Source organism: Equus przewalskii, chromosome 12 (genome assembly GCF_037783145.1).
Source record: "Equus przewalskii isolate Varuska chromosome 12, EquPr2, whole genome shotgun sequence".
NCBI classification, from domain to species: domain Eukaryota; kingdom Metazoa; phylum Chordata; class Mammalia; order Perissodactyla; family Equidae; genus Equus; species Equus przewalskii.
Window position 1 is genome coordinate 41,988,013 of NC_091842.1, and position 17,069 is coordinate 42,005,081.

Genomic DNA, 17,069 nt, shown 5'->3' on the forward strand with positions numbered 1-17,069 from the left:
CAGCCGCAGTAAGTCACTATGCGTTTTAACTCGCTCACGTGCTGAAGCGTCTCTCCCGGGAAAACCAGCATGACTTCAAAGGAGACACGCAAAGTTCCAACACTCTGCTTTTCTGTATCTGCATGAAAATACGGGACGACGCCCCACGCGCAGCCTGAAAACAAAGTTCCTAAAAAAGTCAGGTCAGCGGGCCGTGGCCGGAGCATCTGTATCGGGCGGGGGTGTCGCCTCCAGGAGGAGGTGGGAGTGGCCACTGTACGCAGGGCTCCTCCTGACATCAGAGGTCCACGGGAGCCCGGGAGCCCCGGGGTCTCCCGCTGGCCCAGGCAAGGACACCGCCGGACTCGTGGTTCTCTCTGAGCATCAAGGAGATGACAAGTTTGGGGCGCAGTGGTGGCTCGCAGCAAATCCCCCTTTTATTTCCTACATGGGACGTTCTGAACCCAATTTAAACCAAATGCAAGAGAAAACTAAAATTTTTTTTTAATTTTCCAGTATCTGTAGCCACCCAAGACCAGGATGAGTCGCCCGCCACGCAGGAGTGCGTGGGCCGTCCCTTCTCCACGGCCCCCGCTGGCCTCCACTGGGGACCTCTTTCCTCGCTCACTTCACGACATGACAGTGTTTTGTTGCTGAGGAAAAGCCATCCTCTGTCAGCCGAGGGGATCATGACAATCTTGATCTTTCCACTCATTCTGGTGAGTTTTGAGAGTGTGATGTCACACAGCTGGGGAGGAGCAGCAGATGGAGGGTGTGGGTCTTCAGGCTCGGCCCCCACCTCCCGCACCTCCACGCCCCATCCCTTCACCGCACCCCACATCAGCCAAGTCAGGGAGCCTCTGTGGTAAACGAGGCTGTAGGGAAGGAAAAACCCTTTCCTCTACCCTCTTATCTTCTGTGACTGGGGCCTGCAGATTAAATTGACAAACAACAGATTAACAGAAGAAAATGTTGATTTGTATGCACATGGGGACCAAGAAAAGTAGCTGACTCAGCAAATGGTTCCAATTAGATGCTTATATACCTAACTTAGTAGGGGAAAGGGAGTGGGGATAAAAGCCTTCTTATAGGAAGAACAAATAAGTTTCTTTAGGAAAAACAAATGAGTTTCAGGAGAACAATTGAGACACAGGAAAGTTTGTGATAAGTTTGTCTGTGTAGGTGTGAGTGGTCTTCCATCTCTTTCAGGGCCATAAAACTCTCCCGGGGGAGGAATCTGAGACAGGCCTCACTCACAGTATCCCCCTGGGAGTAGATCCGCCCTAAAGAAGGAATTGACAGCAGCCTCTTTTCCCAGAAGTTGCTGTGTTTAGTCTGACAAGGGAAGCTCCAAGAAGGCGTTTTTCTGCATTTGTTGATTCTCAGTTGGCTTCAGCTCAAAACAATCCTCGTGCCAAAAGGGCATATGGTGGAGGGGACACATCCTGATGACCTTCAAGGCCCTTCACCATGACACTTCGCCCCATCACCCAGTGTTGTAACCAAGTCCCCCTGAGCCAACAGGAAATGCTGTTGTGTGAACTCGGATCTGCTCTCCCCTTTAGGACCAGGCCCCAGCAGACCTTTTCAGACCCACTTATCTCCCAGGTGAGGATGTTCAGAACACCCAGCGACAAAGGAGCAAGAGGAGAGTGTGGTCCCCACAGGGGCCCCCAAGCTGGCCGCAGAGCAGAGCAGAGGAAGCACATTGGGTCCTCATCCAGGAAGCCCTGAAAGAGCTGAGGAAGGGGCGGGCCAGACACGTCAAAGGCTCCGCCCGCCGGTGGTCCAGGCTCTCCTAAGGAAGGCAAGGCCACAGGACGTCCTCCCTCGGACGGAAACCCTCCAGCCAACTGCTTCCTCGGTTCCTGGCTACACGGACAGTTCTGGGCGGCTCAGACGAGCGCTCCAGTCACCTCTGCCCTCCCCTCCCCTCTGTGTCCAGTCTCTTCACGGTCCACTCTTTCAGTGAAACAGAGCTCATGTTAGGGCATTGCATAAATTACTGCGACGATAACAAAAGTCAAGATTTCGGTCCTTACACATCAGAGTTTCTTCCACTTGGAATAAGATGAGTAAATTCCCCTCTGCCTCCCCAAAATACAGGCACAAGTGTTAACTTCCGACAAAAGACGTGTGCTCGGAAGCACCTGCGACCCAAAGATTTTGTCAATTCAACATGCACGGGGGCCAAAGAGGACCGACAGCACGTCCTTTCATAACTCAAGTCATCCTCTAAGTTACCTTTGGTCACTTGAGCTTACAGACGTCCTGTTTGTTTTCAAGTGGGACCTACTGCCATTGTTCTTTATACGTGCTTATTTTCTAATTTAAGAAAAATGACTCAAAGGAGATGAAATGGAATATTGCTACATTACGGTCCCACGTGTATTCCACACTCAGAGCCAGGAAAGAGTGGAGCTAGAGCTGGTTCGACGGGCTGGGGTCTGGCATCCTCGGACTGTCCTAGCAGTTGGCGGTGGCTCCAGGACATGGTTCGGCCAAGGCTGTGAGGCCCACCACCATCGCCACTGTCATCACCACCATCATCATCACCACCACTATCATCACCATTGCCATCACTATAATCATCATCATTGTCACCACCATCATCACCACTATCATCTCCATCATCATCATCACCACCATCATCACTATGATCATCACTATCATCTCAACACCACCACCATCAACATCATCACTATCATCATCATCACCACCACTATCATCTCCATCAACATCATCACCACCATCATCTCCACGAACATCACCCTCATCATCACATCATCATCACTATCATCATCACTATCGTCTCAACATCACCACCGTCATCACCACCATCAACATCATCACTATAGTCTTCATCATCACCACCACTATCATCTCCATCAGCATCATTGTCATGATCACCACCATCATCACCTCCATCATCACCACCACCATCAACGTCATCTGGGGCTGACACTGACCATTAACCCTTTCCACGTATTAATTCATCTCATCCCACACCCTGTGGGGGAGGGACTATTAACTGCAGTTCACGAGTGAGGAAACCAGGGCACAGAAAGGCTAACACTACACAGCCAGGAGGGGACAACACCACAGTGTGAACCCCAGGAGTGTGGCTCCACAATCAGGCCCGTCCCTAAGACACGAGACCATTTGTGAGCCCGCTCCCAGGGCACAAGAGGCTGGTGGGTGCATGGTCAGCAGGGGCCGCCCGCTTCCCTTTCTCCTACCTACTCCCACCCCCATTCCCACACGGAGAGCTCTGAGCACCCGGGCTGTGAGGGGTGGCCTGTGTCGTGCTCAGCAAACCTCCTGCAGCCCCCACCAGGGAGGAAGAAAGGAGGCATGTGGATCCTGAGACGGGGAGGCCTGGCTTCGTCCACAGCTGGAGCAATCCAGACAGGCGCAACTCAGCATTTGGTGCGCTTTGCTGAAGACGAAACACACAGTTCAACTTCTGGGGAGCGGGACCAGTTCTGCTTCTGCTTTGAATGCTGGGGGAAACTGCAGCTGGGGAGGCCGTGGGGTGAGGGGGCGCAGAGGGGCGGCAGGGCTGGAAGAAGCTGTGAGTGCACAGAAAGGGCTGAGAGACGCTCTGGTCAAAGGCAGCTGGCTTGGCCATGTCACATCCCGCTGGGCCCCGCGTTGGGGGAGTGGTGCTGTCCATCAGCCCGTGTCCGAGGGACTGCGGGAAGCAGAGCCTGGTTAAGGAGAGCTGTTAAAAGCCAAGAGCCTCCAGCGTCACTCAGCTAAAGACACGTCGGCGGAGATTGGAAGCAAATGCAATCTTTCTAGGGAGGAAACAGGTTCTTCCACACTCCCCTTGCGCCAGGAGCAGGGGGGGTGAGGACAGACGGCATGGGGCTCCAGGCTGCACCCACTGCGGCACTGGGGAGGCCAAGGGGACGGCCCAGAGCGGGCACCAAGGGTTCACATCTCCAGCACGTCCCCACCTCCCAGTCCAACCGGACCCGCTCGGCCCAGAGCATCTGCCAACCACTTCGTCCGCGCACACCCACCTCTCCCCTCCCACCCGCTCCCGAGGGGCCCGGCCCTCAGCGGGAGCAGGTCACTCACACCAGCAGCCAGCTCTGAGCAGAGCCACATGGCTGGCCTAAGCCACCCTCTGCAGGATCCGAGTCCTCGACCCTCATGTGGATCCTGAGGTGTGAAGCCAGTAATCAGTGCCTCAAGGCCCTGAGAAACCCCCACGGCCAGAGCGAAGCCCCCAGAAAAGCAAAAGGGTGGTTCTGGGGAGACAGCAGCCTGGACACATACTCCCATTAGCTTACCCGAGGAGCACGCCCGGCGGGGAGACTGGAGGACTGCCGGGCAGGGCGTGTCTGCCAGACCCCAGGATTGACAGGCTGAGGCCAGGAGGATGCACGCTCCCTGCACAGAGCCCAGCCACCAGGGACTGGAGAGCCCCTCGCCAAAGCAGATCCTCTGCTCCCCCTGAGACGAGCCCTCTAGCCCAGAGGGGCCTGCCACCAGGTGCCCCCTGCCAAGTGCTCCCACCAGGTGCTTGAGGGTGTCAGGCCCCATTTCCCTCAGCCCTGCCTTATCATCTTTGTTTCCATGACACTGCATGCTCCCCTAGCCCGGGGCTGCTGTCGCTTCATGCACTTGTCCCCTCCCTCCCCTGTCTCCCCTCAAGGAGGACGGAAAGGACCCCTGTCTCCCACCAGCCCCTCTCCATCTCAGGGGAGGAAGCGGGACCCACAGAAAGGTCACAGTCCAAGAAGCGGCCACATTTCCCCACCCAACCTTGAGGAGACCATCCGACAGACCCCCGCTGAGGGCACCCCCCGGCCAGGACGCCTCAGAACAGTCAGAGCCATCACCAGAAGTCTGAGCTGCCATCCCATCCCAGAGGAGCCCAGAGACACGAGGACCAAATGTCACATGGGTCCTGGGACAGAAAGCGGACTCGGGTGAAAACCGAGCCATCGGGATAGAGCGCTGACATCAGTCATCACAGCATCATTGTCAGTGCATCAGCTGTGACCCACACACCACAGTGACACAGGGACACGAGAGCCGGATGACGGGGACGCTGCAGGACAGATGGTGTGAGCGCTCCGTCCTTGCCGCCCTATGTTCCTATAAGCTGAAAACTGCCCTAAAAAATAAAGTCTGTTAATTGTCAAATAGCAAGATGCCCCCATAATCATAGCGGCCCCATCTCTGCACAGGCCCCCAACAGGTAAGAGTCACCCCCTCACGACGGACCCATAAAGTCCCCAACACAGACACACGCAGTCCCCTCACCCCGAGTTCCCAGGGGACTTGGGGACCGGCTCCCACATCAGCCCTGCTCGCCTGCAATTCCTCTCGGGGTTTCTTGAGAGTGTCTTCTGGGAATCCCGCACAACCGGGCCTCAGTGAGGCTGGGGGCACGGCTCTTACCGCCCAGAGTCCACTCGATTACAAATTGGATTTCCATGAGCTCGTTTCTCCCCATAAAATTATACTGAATGTTTTACATCTGACCCTCCCATCTTCAACAAAAGGAGCCAAAAAGCAGCAAATCAATGTGGACAGTACACCACGAAGGGCGCGAGTCAGCTGCACATGGTCCTCAAGCTGGTCCAGGGTGTGAGGTCCGCGGGCCGACACCATTTTCACGGGACTAAGACCTGCCTTTTCTCCCTCCGTCCTCTCCAAAGGGTTCAGAGGGAAGTCCGGGGGGCCACAGGCCGGCACATGGGACCCCGGAGCAAGAGCAGAGCCGAGGATGCCTCTTCCCTGCAGAGATGAGCACAGAGGTAAGAGGCCGCCGCTGAACTTGTTGAGGGAAAACGATGCTGCTTTTTGTTAAAAAGTGAGGTACGCTCAGTGGATTTATTACTGTTGGTTTTAAATGAAAAGTTTAAATGTAACCGATTTCTCTGTTCTCATTCCTAGCGCAGTAAATACCCCTAGATGTCACCACACCACAGGAGCCTGAAACCTTCGGGAGAGTTCAGGGGTGCTGGGACCCGAGCTGGAGAGCCAGTGGGCGGCTAAGATTCTGGAACCCACGGCGGTGACGGCGTGGGCCTGCGGCTCCACCTAGCGGCGAGGGTGGGCAGGGGGGCCACGGGTGGGCCCAGCCAGCTGAGGGAGGATGAACGGCCTGACACCATGCAGGACGCGAAGCTGCGGGGCTTCTGCCTTCTGAGCTACAAGGGTCCTGTGGAAAGGTCTCGAGAAGCGTCTTTTTTGGGTGCAGGCGAAACGTAACCGTCCTGACAGAGCTGCTGGGACCCTCCTGCAAGATGCCCCCCGCAGACCCGGCCCGAGACCCGGTCCAGGTCCTCTGGATCCAGCAGGCAGCATTTCTCACGCTGCCCTGCTGTGGGCCGTCTGCCCCCGTTAGACGTAGACCTCCAGACGGCACTTTGCCACCCGCACACCCCAGACCCCCCCCGGGGCCGGGCCAGGGGCTCGAGGAGGGAAGGAAGGAGCCGGCGAGCACGGGGCCAGGCGACAGGAGGGGACGTGGAGGGACACGGAGAAGCGGCCTCGAGGCCAGCACTCAGGGACTCACCGAGAGGACAGTGGTGGGGCCGCCCTGGGCACGTGGGTGTTGAGCGGCACCCCAGGCCTGCACCCACCAGACGCCAGGAGCACCCCGGTCATGACAACCCGAAACGTGTCCAGACGCGGCGCGGTGTCCTGGGGCAGACCTGCCCCGGGGGAGCGCCATCCACACCATGGCACAGACGGCGGGGGGCGAGATCAGAGAGGGTCACCAGGGAGCCCAGGCTTCGCAGGGGTGCCCATGTCACAGCTCCTCTCCTGGGCCTGACCTCGGCGCGTCCGGAGCCCCCGCCGCGGGGCATCGCTACAGCCCATGGTCCAGCAGCAAATGTCAAACACTCAGGTGCCTGCTGTCAAGCTCTGACACAGACCTTCCAAAGACCCACCTTGAACAGTAACCACGGAGCTGCTCAGGTTCCAGAACGGGCCTGCAGGAGGGCAGAGCGTCACTGCTTTGCAGAGAAGCAACGTGGGTGGGGGCACTGGGAGGGAGGACGGGGGGGGGGACCTTGGTGGGGGCCTGGGGGGGTCCTGGGAGGGGAGGCCTGCGTGCGGAGACCTGAGTGGGTGCAGCTGAGTGAAGACCCGGGAGGGGGGCCGGGGGGCTCGCCCGGCTCTGTCGTCTGCCTCCAACAACGCCCGTTCTGCACGGAGCCCCACGGCTCGACTCGCTCGCCGACGCCGCTGGCGTGAGCGTCCGGCCCCCTCGAAGGTCATTTGACCAAATTTGACACCAGCCTAGAAAACCTTTCTAGCCACAAAATTGCACTTCGGGGAAACCAGCTCAAAGGAATAATCTGAAAGTCACACAGCAGACAGCGAGGAACCCCTCCAAGCTGCACTTCCGCTCCAACTTACGCGCTGCCCGGCTCCAAGATGGCCGCGTGACGCACGACGTAACGCGGAGGCCCCGCCCCTCGCGACGGCTGCTCCTCTTCACGCCCCGCCCCTTCCGGCTTTGACACGGAAGTGGCCTCCCAAGGCGGAAGTGAGCTGGCGAAGCGCGGCGGGCAATTGAAACGTTGGAGGATGGCGGGGTTGAGGCTGCAGGCCGTCGGGGGCTCGCCCAGGTGGGCCGGGGCGCAGGTTGGGCTTCGGCGCGGGGGGCTGCAGGGGAGTCGGGGCCGGGGTCCGGACTGCTATGAGATCTGGACTGCCCAGAAGGCGCGTCCGCGGGCCGGACCGCATCCGGCGGAGCAGGGGCTGGCCGGCCTCGCTGGGGGCCTGGACGTGCGAGAGCGGAGATGGGGGCAGAGGGTGACGGGACGTGCGAAAGCGGGGATGGGGGGAGACGGTGACAGTGAGGGGGCTGGCCGGCCTCCCTGGGCAGACCCTGAGGAGCGGGACACTGGGTGTGGGGCTGTTTGTTCTTCATCAGGGCTGCAGGCTTCTCAGCCCTTTCTCTGAGGACGTGGGGACGCCGGCCCCTCAGGCAGCTGGGGCCATGCAGTGCTCAGTCTAGCCTCCCTGCAGCGTGGGCAGAGCTACACACACCCTTCAGCTCCCTCCTTCTTCCACTTTTGTCCCTTCTTTTTCCAAATTTCCTCTAGTTGGAGCAGGGGCTGCCCCTGCGTTGTGTGGCCTTTGAGCTAAGAATGACTTTCACATTTGGAGAGGGCCATGTTAACAACGATAGGAGAATAACTGCGGCCCACAGTTGCTCCACTCTCGCCCCTGGTGAGTGAGGCAGCTCCCACCCGCCAGCTTGGGGACAGTGCAGAGAGCACAGCTATTTGTCCTCAGGTTTGTGCCTGGCGGCTTTGAGACTGGAAAGGGGTAAAGGTCTGAGGACACTGCTCCTAACAGGTGCTCTTGGGATAGGTGGTCTCTCAGGCCCTGCCTGCTTGGGCCATCCTCGGTGACCGTCTGTGAGCTGGTGTGGTTGCCCATGGTCTAGCTGGATGCCCATAGGTGCTGCAGCTCTGATTGCAGGCGCCATGGGGCCCAGCAAAGACACTGTCCTCAATGAGTCTGAGATTTGGATCAGCGATGATGAGACCAACACAGACATGAACCCCAGGAACTCCATCCTGCTTGTGGGCCTCCCAGTCAGTGGCACGAGCCTCTGCCTTTCCTGTTGAGGTCCTGTTTGTTTTCTAACCACTGGGGGTTTTGTGGTGATCACCATGATGGCGGTATCCTGGGGGCTCTGCCTATGCCCTCTGACTGGCTTCACCCTGGATGTGAAGCTGTAGGTTTCTCTGCTAGGCTGGTGTGCTGGCTGGGTCCGAGGGGCGAGCAGGGTCCTGCCAGGAGCCTCCTGGAAATGACCGGAGCAGGTTGATAAAGCAGTGCGACAACTGGCCCCCTGCCCCCCCCATGCTGGGGGCAGGCAGTGACATCCCTCAGGGCCAACCGCAGAGAGCCTGGAGGAGGGGAGGGGCCGAGGGGTTGCCCTCGGGGGTTGCGGGGCAGCGCAGCTTATGAGGAAGGGTCCTCTGTGGTGCGATCTCCTTCATGGCACCCAGCAGCATGTTGGTGGAGGCCTGGGGGTGCTCCTGCTCCACCCCGCTGACCAAGGACACCAACCTGAAAACCTCCGGCACCTGCGGGTGAAAAAGGTGTCCGGTCCCTTCACGTTCGGGTAACCAAACCCCAGCTTAGAAAGCAGAGGTCCAAGGGCTCCCGCCCTCGTTAAGGAGGCAGCACCCATAAACCAGCAGCGGCGGTACTTCAGCACCCCGATTCCCAGATGTAAACGTCCAGCTAACCCAGGTTCCCACCTGGGATCACTGTTGGGACTGCTCAGAGCCGTCCTCAATCCTCATCTGCAAGGCTACCACTGGACATGCAGGGACCCTCCTCACCGGCCACAGAGTGGCCACCACTTTCTGCTCTAGCACTCAGGACAGAGTCTGCTCCCGTGGATGCCACAGGCCCTGACGCCCAGGCCCACTACAGCCCCCCACTGGTGCGTGGGCTCTTTTTGGGGCCGCTGGTGGAGGGCGCACCAGCTGGAGTGTGGCCACAACCAACATGAGCTGGCAAGCTCCCACACAAACTGCGGCAGACGCTCCCCTGAAAGGGACAGGCCAGCTGCCAGCACCCCCCGGCCGGGGCCCACACACCCTGAGCCTGCGCCCACTCACTGGCATGCCGCAGGTTTGTGTCAATCTCCAAGGGCTCCAGGTGGCAGGGGACGAGGTCGCCAGCAAGCACCATGCTGCACTGACCCTTGCAGTGCTGGCGTCATCAAAGATGGGTACTGGGGGCAGGAGGAGGGAGGTCTCGGTGGCGCCCCGAAGACCCTGCCCCTGCACCAGCACCAAGCACAGACAGGCCACCTCATGTGCAAATGTGCGCCGCACAGGAACCTTCCTGCATGCACGCAGGAGCCACGTCACTCTGCGAGGAATGCCTTTGCTCATAGAAACTACACATTTACTATAAACACCTGTTTCCAGAGGATGCGTCAGGCCTCGGGCAGTGTGTGCGAGACACCTGGGTCGTGGCCTCTGGCCCACATTCGCATCCTTGCCAGCAGCCCCGCGGCCTGCTTCTCTGAGCTGGGCCGGCTGCCCCTTCCCCCTGTATCCTGTGCCCTCAGAGCAGCACAGCCCACCGGGCCCACTCTCGGCTGCAGAGGAGGCTCCACCACCCCCAACACTGAGCTCCCTGTACCTCCCGTCCAGCGTGGCCTCTGCCCAGCAGCGGGCGGCATCCCACCGCGGCCGGTCCCGGTGGTGGCTTGGCTTTGCTCGGCTGCGTCACACACAGATGGCATCCGCCTTCTACGGCTCTGACAGCACTGCACTGGGGGGCCGGGTCGGCACAGCCAACTCCCTTGGGAGGTGTCACTGCGTCGGCGTGGCCTGTGGCCTGTGCTCCGTCCTCCTTGCCCTTGTCCTGCCCTGTGTCCCAGGCGGCCCTCCCCGCTCCTGAGCATGCATCCCTCTCTGCTGATCGGGGGCAGAGGCGGGGCTGCTGTGGCCCAGGGAGCTCCTCGCGGGCTCCAGAGTGGCTCCTGCTGGCCCTGCAGCTGCTGGCCTAGTCTCCTCCACGGCCGGCTCCAGACTCCCTGGGAGGTGACCCTCTGAGTCCTGAGCAGGACTTTCCAGACCTGCTGCCAGCCCTGAGGGTCTTCTGTGTGACGGCGAGTTGTGCTCACCCTTGGTTTGCTGTCACCCACTCTCCCCAGCCTCTGCACAGCCACAGGCTCTGGTGCCACAGGAAGCACATGTGTGTGTAGTGTGTGTGCACACGTGCAAGGCAGAATGGGCCTTGCAGACTTGCGCGGTTGCTTTTCCATCCTCTGGAGTTGAGTCACTGTTTGGTGACATCGTTGGAAGCGAGAGCCCTTGTCGCTGCCAAGACCCTGTGTCCTGAGTCCCTGGCCAGCCCTCGGCCCAGGGGCACCGCAAGCGCCCCGAGGCAGGGGAGCTGGGGCCTGGCCCTCACCCGCAGAGGAGGCGCCTCCTGGCTGCTCACATGGCCAGTCCCCTCCTTGTCCCTTGCTGCCCACTGAAGCTGAGACCCAGCCCAGCCCCTTTCCTCGAACAGGATCACGTGACACCTCTGGCGGATGCTGGTGCTCCGTGACATGTCCCTGAGCCCCTGCGCAAAGCTCCAGGCCTTCTCGGGACTCTGGGGGCTGGGGGAGGGTTATTGGTGTCCCACGGGCTCTGTGCGTCTGTTCACCTGCGTGCTGACCTCAACAGCTAGCTGGCTGGCCGGGTACTCAGTTCACCGGCGCATCTGACTCTCCAGGTAAATGGGCCCTTGCTGTGGCCTCGCTCACTCTTTGAGCCCATTTTCCAGGCTGGCGAGCGGGCTCCCCTGCTGCCTTTGGGCCAGTGCTCGGGTCGTAGGAGCCTGTCGGGCACCCAGCAGTGGTGCTGAGTGGGGGCCTGGGCACCACTCACCTGGGTGCCATTCACCTGGGTGCCACTCACCAGGGCACTGTTCATCTGGGTGCAGCTCACCTGGGCGCCCACCATGCCTGAGCAGGAAGACTGGTCCCCAGGACCTTGCTGCATCTGTCCCCCTTTCAGTCTGAACGTTGTGCCATGGGACCACAGGCTGCTGACCTCCATCTTAAAAGGCCCAAACATTACTGGACACCTGAAAGTTTCTCTGGGAGGTCTTCACCGTCCTTGGGGCTGGGGGGTCGAGAGCACAGGCAGTAAGTTCTCAAGTCCCTCCAGGGAAGGCGGGGGACAGTAGTGGTCTTGGGCTGCTGTGTCCAGAGTGCCCTGCCTGGGGACCCTGGCCCAGGCTGTTGTGGGCAGGCTGGACCCCTCACGTTCTTCAGGTTGGGGGTGCGTCTTCCGGGCTGGGTTTGCACAGCGTCCCGAGGAGCTGCCAGACACTCCTGGTTGTCAGTAATGCAACGGGCCCTAAAGTAGCTGGCCTGTGAACACGCGGCCCTGGGCCAGGCTGTTGCCCCCTCGCCCCCACCCACCTGCCGCTCCCAGGGCCCACGGTTGCCCCAAGTGCCGGGGACGCTCCCTCCATGCAGCCAGTGCGCGTGCGAGGCCCCCGCCATCTGGGCCTCGGCTGGCTCTCTGGCTTCGTTCTGGGTTTCATTGTGGTTGTGCCAGTTTATACGGCTCTTTGTAAACAAAGGTGGTTGACTCTCTGCTGTACGTCGACCGTCAGTAATTTTCCTAGCGTATCCTTGTTGTTGTCACTGCTTGTACAGAACTTTTTAGTTTTTATGAGTCAAACCTGTCGTCTTCCTGTTGTTTTCAGGGTTTGGGTCCTGCTCAGAAGGCCTCCCTGCTGTGACACGTTAAGAACGACTTAGTGTCTCCCCACTGAAGTCCCCCTCCCCCGTAATTAGAGCCTGTGGCTGTTTGGCTTGAAGGTCTGCGACTCAGCCTCCACCCTCCAGGGCTGGGGGGCGCCTCTGCCGGAGGGTCTCACTCATGACCCTGCGTGGATGGGCCAGCTCCGAGCACGGGGTGACGGCCGCTGGAGAGTGGGCAGGGCCTGGACAGCTGGGGTGGGTCCGCAGGTGTCATGGTGACACACTTTCCCTCCTGCCCCGGTTTAGGTACAAAGAGCTCATCCGCTCCATGAAGGCAGTGAGGTGTGAAGACACCGTCGGGAGAGAAAGGAGCCAGTTTCTCTAACACCTGTTGCCATCCTCAAGCTGTCACAACAAATCCCAACAACAGGGTGCCGGGCACGTGCCCTGCCCCCTCCAGGCATGAGCGCTCCGGGACAAGGTCCCCTCCTACCTGCGCGAGTGCGGGACCTCGCCAGTGCCGCCGACACGCTGGTGGTGCCCCTGAGCAGCCTGGCCCGCTGTACCCGCGCCTGCCACTCCCAGCAGCTCCTGAAGATGTTCTGGACAGGCGGTGTCCCCGTGGGGAACGACCACCTTGGTGCTGACCAGTGGGCGGTCGGCGTAGGTGAGGCGCTGCTGGGGCCTGCTCTGGTTCCAGGACCCATGTCTGCACAGAGGGGAGCTCAGGCCCCCTGTCCCGCAGGTGCCCGCATGAAGCACCACGTCCTCGCCAGGCAGGCCCTGCGGATGCTCCATGAGGACCCGTCCCCATGCACAGACAAGTGCTGGTGCCTGGCCCATCCTCCACATGCCACTCCCGCGTTGCTGGGCAGATTGCGGCTCAGAAGGCCAGTGGGGGGCCCTGAAGGCCATGGCCGCCGCTGAGCACCCGTGTCACAAGCACATGTGAGGGCTCCCTGTGCACCACCTGGGGCGGTAGCCCTGTCCTGGAGCAGAGCAGCCTCCTGACCTCACAGGCCCCGCAGGTGCCCCCACCCTCCCTCCAGACGCTAAAGCTCTCCACTTGCCCAGGCATGCCGTCTGGACACCATGCTGCTCTCAGGGGCACCAGGGCCTGCATGGGCTCTCCTCGTCTTCTCCAGAGCCTGTCCCAGCGCCCACCCTGCTCTCCACTGCATTTGGCGGGACTTGCCTGGTAGCCGCCCCACCCTCTGGAGCCTGGTGGAGCACCCTGCCCCCGCCACCCCTCCCAGACCCCCACCCATACAGCATCAGGTACACTGGCCACCTGCCCCATCCTGTGACCGCCCGCTCCCCACACGTGGCCCCATGGCCCCTGCTCGTCTCTGACACGTGCACTTCGTTGCAGATGCTGCTGCATGTGGCTAACGGCATCCCGCAGGAGCTGAGGGCGCACATGCTACCCTCCCTGCCCTCCAGCTTCTTCCACGGCGAGGTGGGTCTGCGTGGGGCCTCTCCTCCAGCCTGCCATCTGATCTCCCCATGGCCATGGTCCCTCGCTCTGCGGGCTGGGCGGCCTCACTCTCCACTTTGCCTTTTCTTGGGCACCGCTCAGCACCTGTGGGGAGGACTGCTCGGGCCTGGTCTCGTTGGCGGCAGCTGGAGCACTGCCCTCACCACCATCTGCCCGCCAGCTGGGCCTCAACGCCTGCGTGCTCCTCTGTGTCCAAGCCACTCTCCACATGCTGCCCACAGGGCTGCCCTGCACACACCCCTGCTGGACATCACCCTTGCCTTTAGGGTGAGGCCGGCGACTGGGTGCTGGGGGCGCCAGAAGAGCGTCGTCCTCTAAAGCGTCTCTTTCACTTGCTCCGTAGGAAAACTGGGTGCTGAAGCTGTTTCTAGAAGGCCTCTTGCACAAAACCGCCATCCTCCTGGATGTGGTGGGCATGATTATGCAGGACCCAAGCAACCGACCAGGAGCCCGCCCTGCGTGAGTCCTGATGCTCTCGGCCGCCAGCCGCGCAGTCACAGCGTGAGGCCACTCCTTGGCCCAGCTCCTGGTTCAGGCGACAGTCCTGGCCCCAGCAGGCAGGTCTGCGCCGGTCTCCTCTGATAAAGCAGCAGAGAGCAAGCTGCTCCCAGAACCAGCAGACAGCTGGCCATGCCTGCCCTGGCCGGCATTGCTCCACCTCATCAGAGGACGGTGTGTGCAGTCAGCTGCAAAGCCCAGAATGCAAGGGGCCCTCCCTGCTCACAGACCCCCACCAGCGCCGCCTGGCTCTCAGAGGGGATTCTCAGCAGTCACTGCCCAGAGCTGGGTGCCACTCCATGTCAGGAGGAGGCTGGGAGCCCGGGTAGGGCCCTGCCTTTGCATCTATGGGCCGGATGCCGGGGCCACGGCATGCTGGGCAAGGAGACTCGGTCCCCGCCACAAGCATCCGTCCCCCTCGCCACCCTTAAGGTGCATATGCCTTTAAAGATGCAAACCAGTAGACTCAGTGGCGACACACCGGGCCCTCTGAGTGGCACAGGCCTTATCAGGAGGGGACCCCGCATAGCCTGTGGACACAGTGAGACCAGAGCCAGCCACGTGCTGGAATGTTTCATGCTTGTGCAGGTGGTAGGCCCTGGGCCCTGACTACATGAGTGAGCTGCTGTGCCTGTCCCTGAGCTTCGAGGGTCCAGAAACGCAGCCCTTCAGCCTCTTCCTGTCCCACGTGGTGGCAGAAACCTGAGTGGTGAGTGGCACCTGCCCCAAGGGCCTGTCTCCCAATGGGCGGATGGCATGAACCACTTGTGGTGGTAGCGCAGGACTTGCATCCAAGGGCTCGGTGCTCCCCCAGGTTGGGCCACCAGCCCTGGAGGACGGGGCTGGGCCAGTGCTGAGATGTGTCTTTGCTTCTCAGGTGTCCCTGGGCAAAGTCGCTCAACCTTCATTGTCTCTAAAGTAAGTGTCCACTGTGCAGCAGGGGGCGGCAGCACCTAAGGGCAAGAGTCCCGTTGGGGATGGTGGGATGTGCGGACAGCTGGCCACCTGGGACCACGGGGGTCTGTGAAAGCCACCGCAGGCTCTCCTGCCCCCACAGCCTGGCACAGGTGCCCCTTTCTCCACAGACCTTCAGGAGGCCGCACCTCGGCCACAAACCACCTGTAGCTGAGCAGATTCGTGTCTGTCGTTTCCCTGGGAAGACACTGGAATGCCCAGGTCGGCCGGCCAGGGGAGCGGCATCCGGGCTCCCCAAGACAGCCGGCCCTCGGGAGGTGCTGGGGCTGCCTCCTGGGGAAGAGACAGGCAGGGCTGGCGGTGCCCCGCCTGCCAGCGTGTGTTCATGGGTTCATGTGACCTCAGGTGCGGCTGGAGCCCCGACAGCTGTCAGGATGCACCACGTTAACCAAGGCCGGTTCCCCAAGACCAGGGCCGTCCGCCCACGACACCCCTGGAGTCATTCTTTGTGTTTTTGCACACATGAGTCTAAGAGCCTAAATTATTTTTGGAAATCATTTTCAAACTTTCAAAGATTATGTAAAAGCTATCTGGTTTTTTGAGCAATGTTTAACTGAGTGAAGTAAAAAGTTTCTTTGGTATTTTTTCAGTGCCCATGTTCACCTCTGCTGGTTTTGATTCCAGGGATGGGGAACAAGTCGGTACGTCCCCCTGCAGCCACCAGGCCCATTTGTTGTCACTGTGCCTCAGGGCGGGGGTGGCATGCAGCCTCTTGTTGCCCCAAGGGTCCGAAGTAAAGCTGCCCAGTGCTGCGTGCTCACTTGGGAGCCGTGTGGAGGAGAGCAGGTCTCCCCCACACGGAGCTGGAGCCCACAGTGCTGGGGTGGTACAGGGTCACCAGCACACCCCGCACACTCAGAGGTGGCCCCGTGACAGAGACCAGCCTCAGCTCTGGCCCCGCCCGGCGGGGTTGGCAGCAGCTATGGGTCCCGTCTGGTTGGGGTGTTTCCTCCCCTCCTGCCTGAGCCCTCCGTGGGGACCCTGCCGAGGGGTCAGAGCACTCCACACAGCTTTTTGATTCTTATTCCTGAGCACTGATATCAGCACAAAGGGGCCCCTGCCCTGGGGTCTTGCTGCGCCCACCCTCCACAGCCCCCGGGGAGGCCCAGCAGCACCTGGGGTGGCCGTTTCCAGGCCAGCGAGAAGCCCTGTGGTCTCTCCCCAGCAACCCAGTTAGTGGAGCTAATTTCAGAACGGTGTCTCGTCTCCCTGGACCCGTTCCAGGCACCTGCGAGGCAGCGGTCAGCTGGAGGACAAGCTGTCTGCCTCCCTCACGAGCATCCTCCTCCCACCGTGGATCCAGACCTGCCAGGTCCCCCTGGGGCGGGCTCCAGTGCAGGGGGCCTGGATTGGCACGTGTTGGGGTCCACAAGTCCACCCTCCCAGGAAGGTGAGAAACAGGACCTGCCGGGTCCCCTGACACTCACCAAGGACTGGGGATGCCTGACACGAGCAGGCATACGTCAGCTCAGCCACCGTGTGGGGTCATGGCCTCCGTCACACAAGCCTGCCTAGGTCAGCACAAGGACCGGTTCTGAATCCCAAGGGCAGCGGGCGTGACTGGCACCCAGACTGGAAACAGCACAGCATGCCAGGAGGGCAGGCCTGGCTCCAGCTGTCCTGGCGGCACCATGGCACCCAGGTGTATTCAAGCACAAGACGCAGCCCCACATGTGGACTGATTGCCGCTGTGACCACAATGGACTTCCTGATCCCACAGTGAGAGCTGGAACAGCTCCCGAAATCCGGGTCCAAGCAGACCATGGAGGGCCATGCCGGCCGGGCCACACCAGAGCTTCTCCCAGGGGCTTTCGGGTCACTGTTGGGCTGGAACCTGGTCCTGGGCACCCAGCTCTGCCCGTGCCCTCAAGGGGAAGGCATGACTGGTAAGGGGGC

The 17,069-nt window shown here is 60.7% G+C and overlaps 2 long non-coding RNA genes across 2 annotated transcripts; both read left to right on the top strand.

The window, feature by feature from the left end:
* The first annotated feature begins 567 nt into the window (after positions 1–567).
* Positions 568–6,014, top strand: LOC139074809 (uncharacterized). Its single transcript, XR_011524619.1, has 3 exons — positions 568–698; positions 5,658–5,756; positions 5,896–6,014. It is a non-coding gene; the product is annotated as an uncharacterized lncRNA (long non-coding RNA).
* Positions 6,015–7,462: 1,448 nt separating this feature from the next.
* LOC103565303 (uncharacterized) lies at positions 7,463–15,754 on the top strand. The gene is made up of 8 exons (XR_011524617.1): positions 7,463–7,583; positions 12,509–12,869; positions 13,575–13,661; positions 14,044–14,159; positions 14,787–14,907; positions 15,076–15,116; positions 15,284–15,374; positions 15,519–15,754. It is a non-coding gene; the product is annotated as an uncharacterized lncRNA (long non-coding RNA).
* Positions 15,755–17,069: the final 1,315 nt, after the last annotated feature.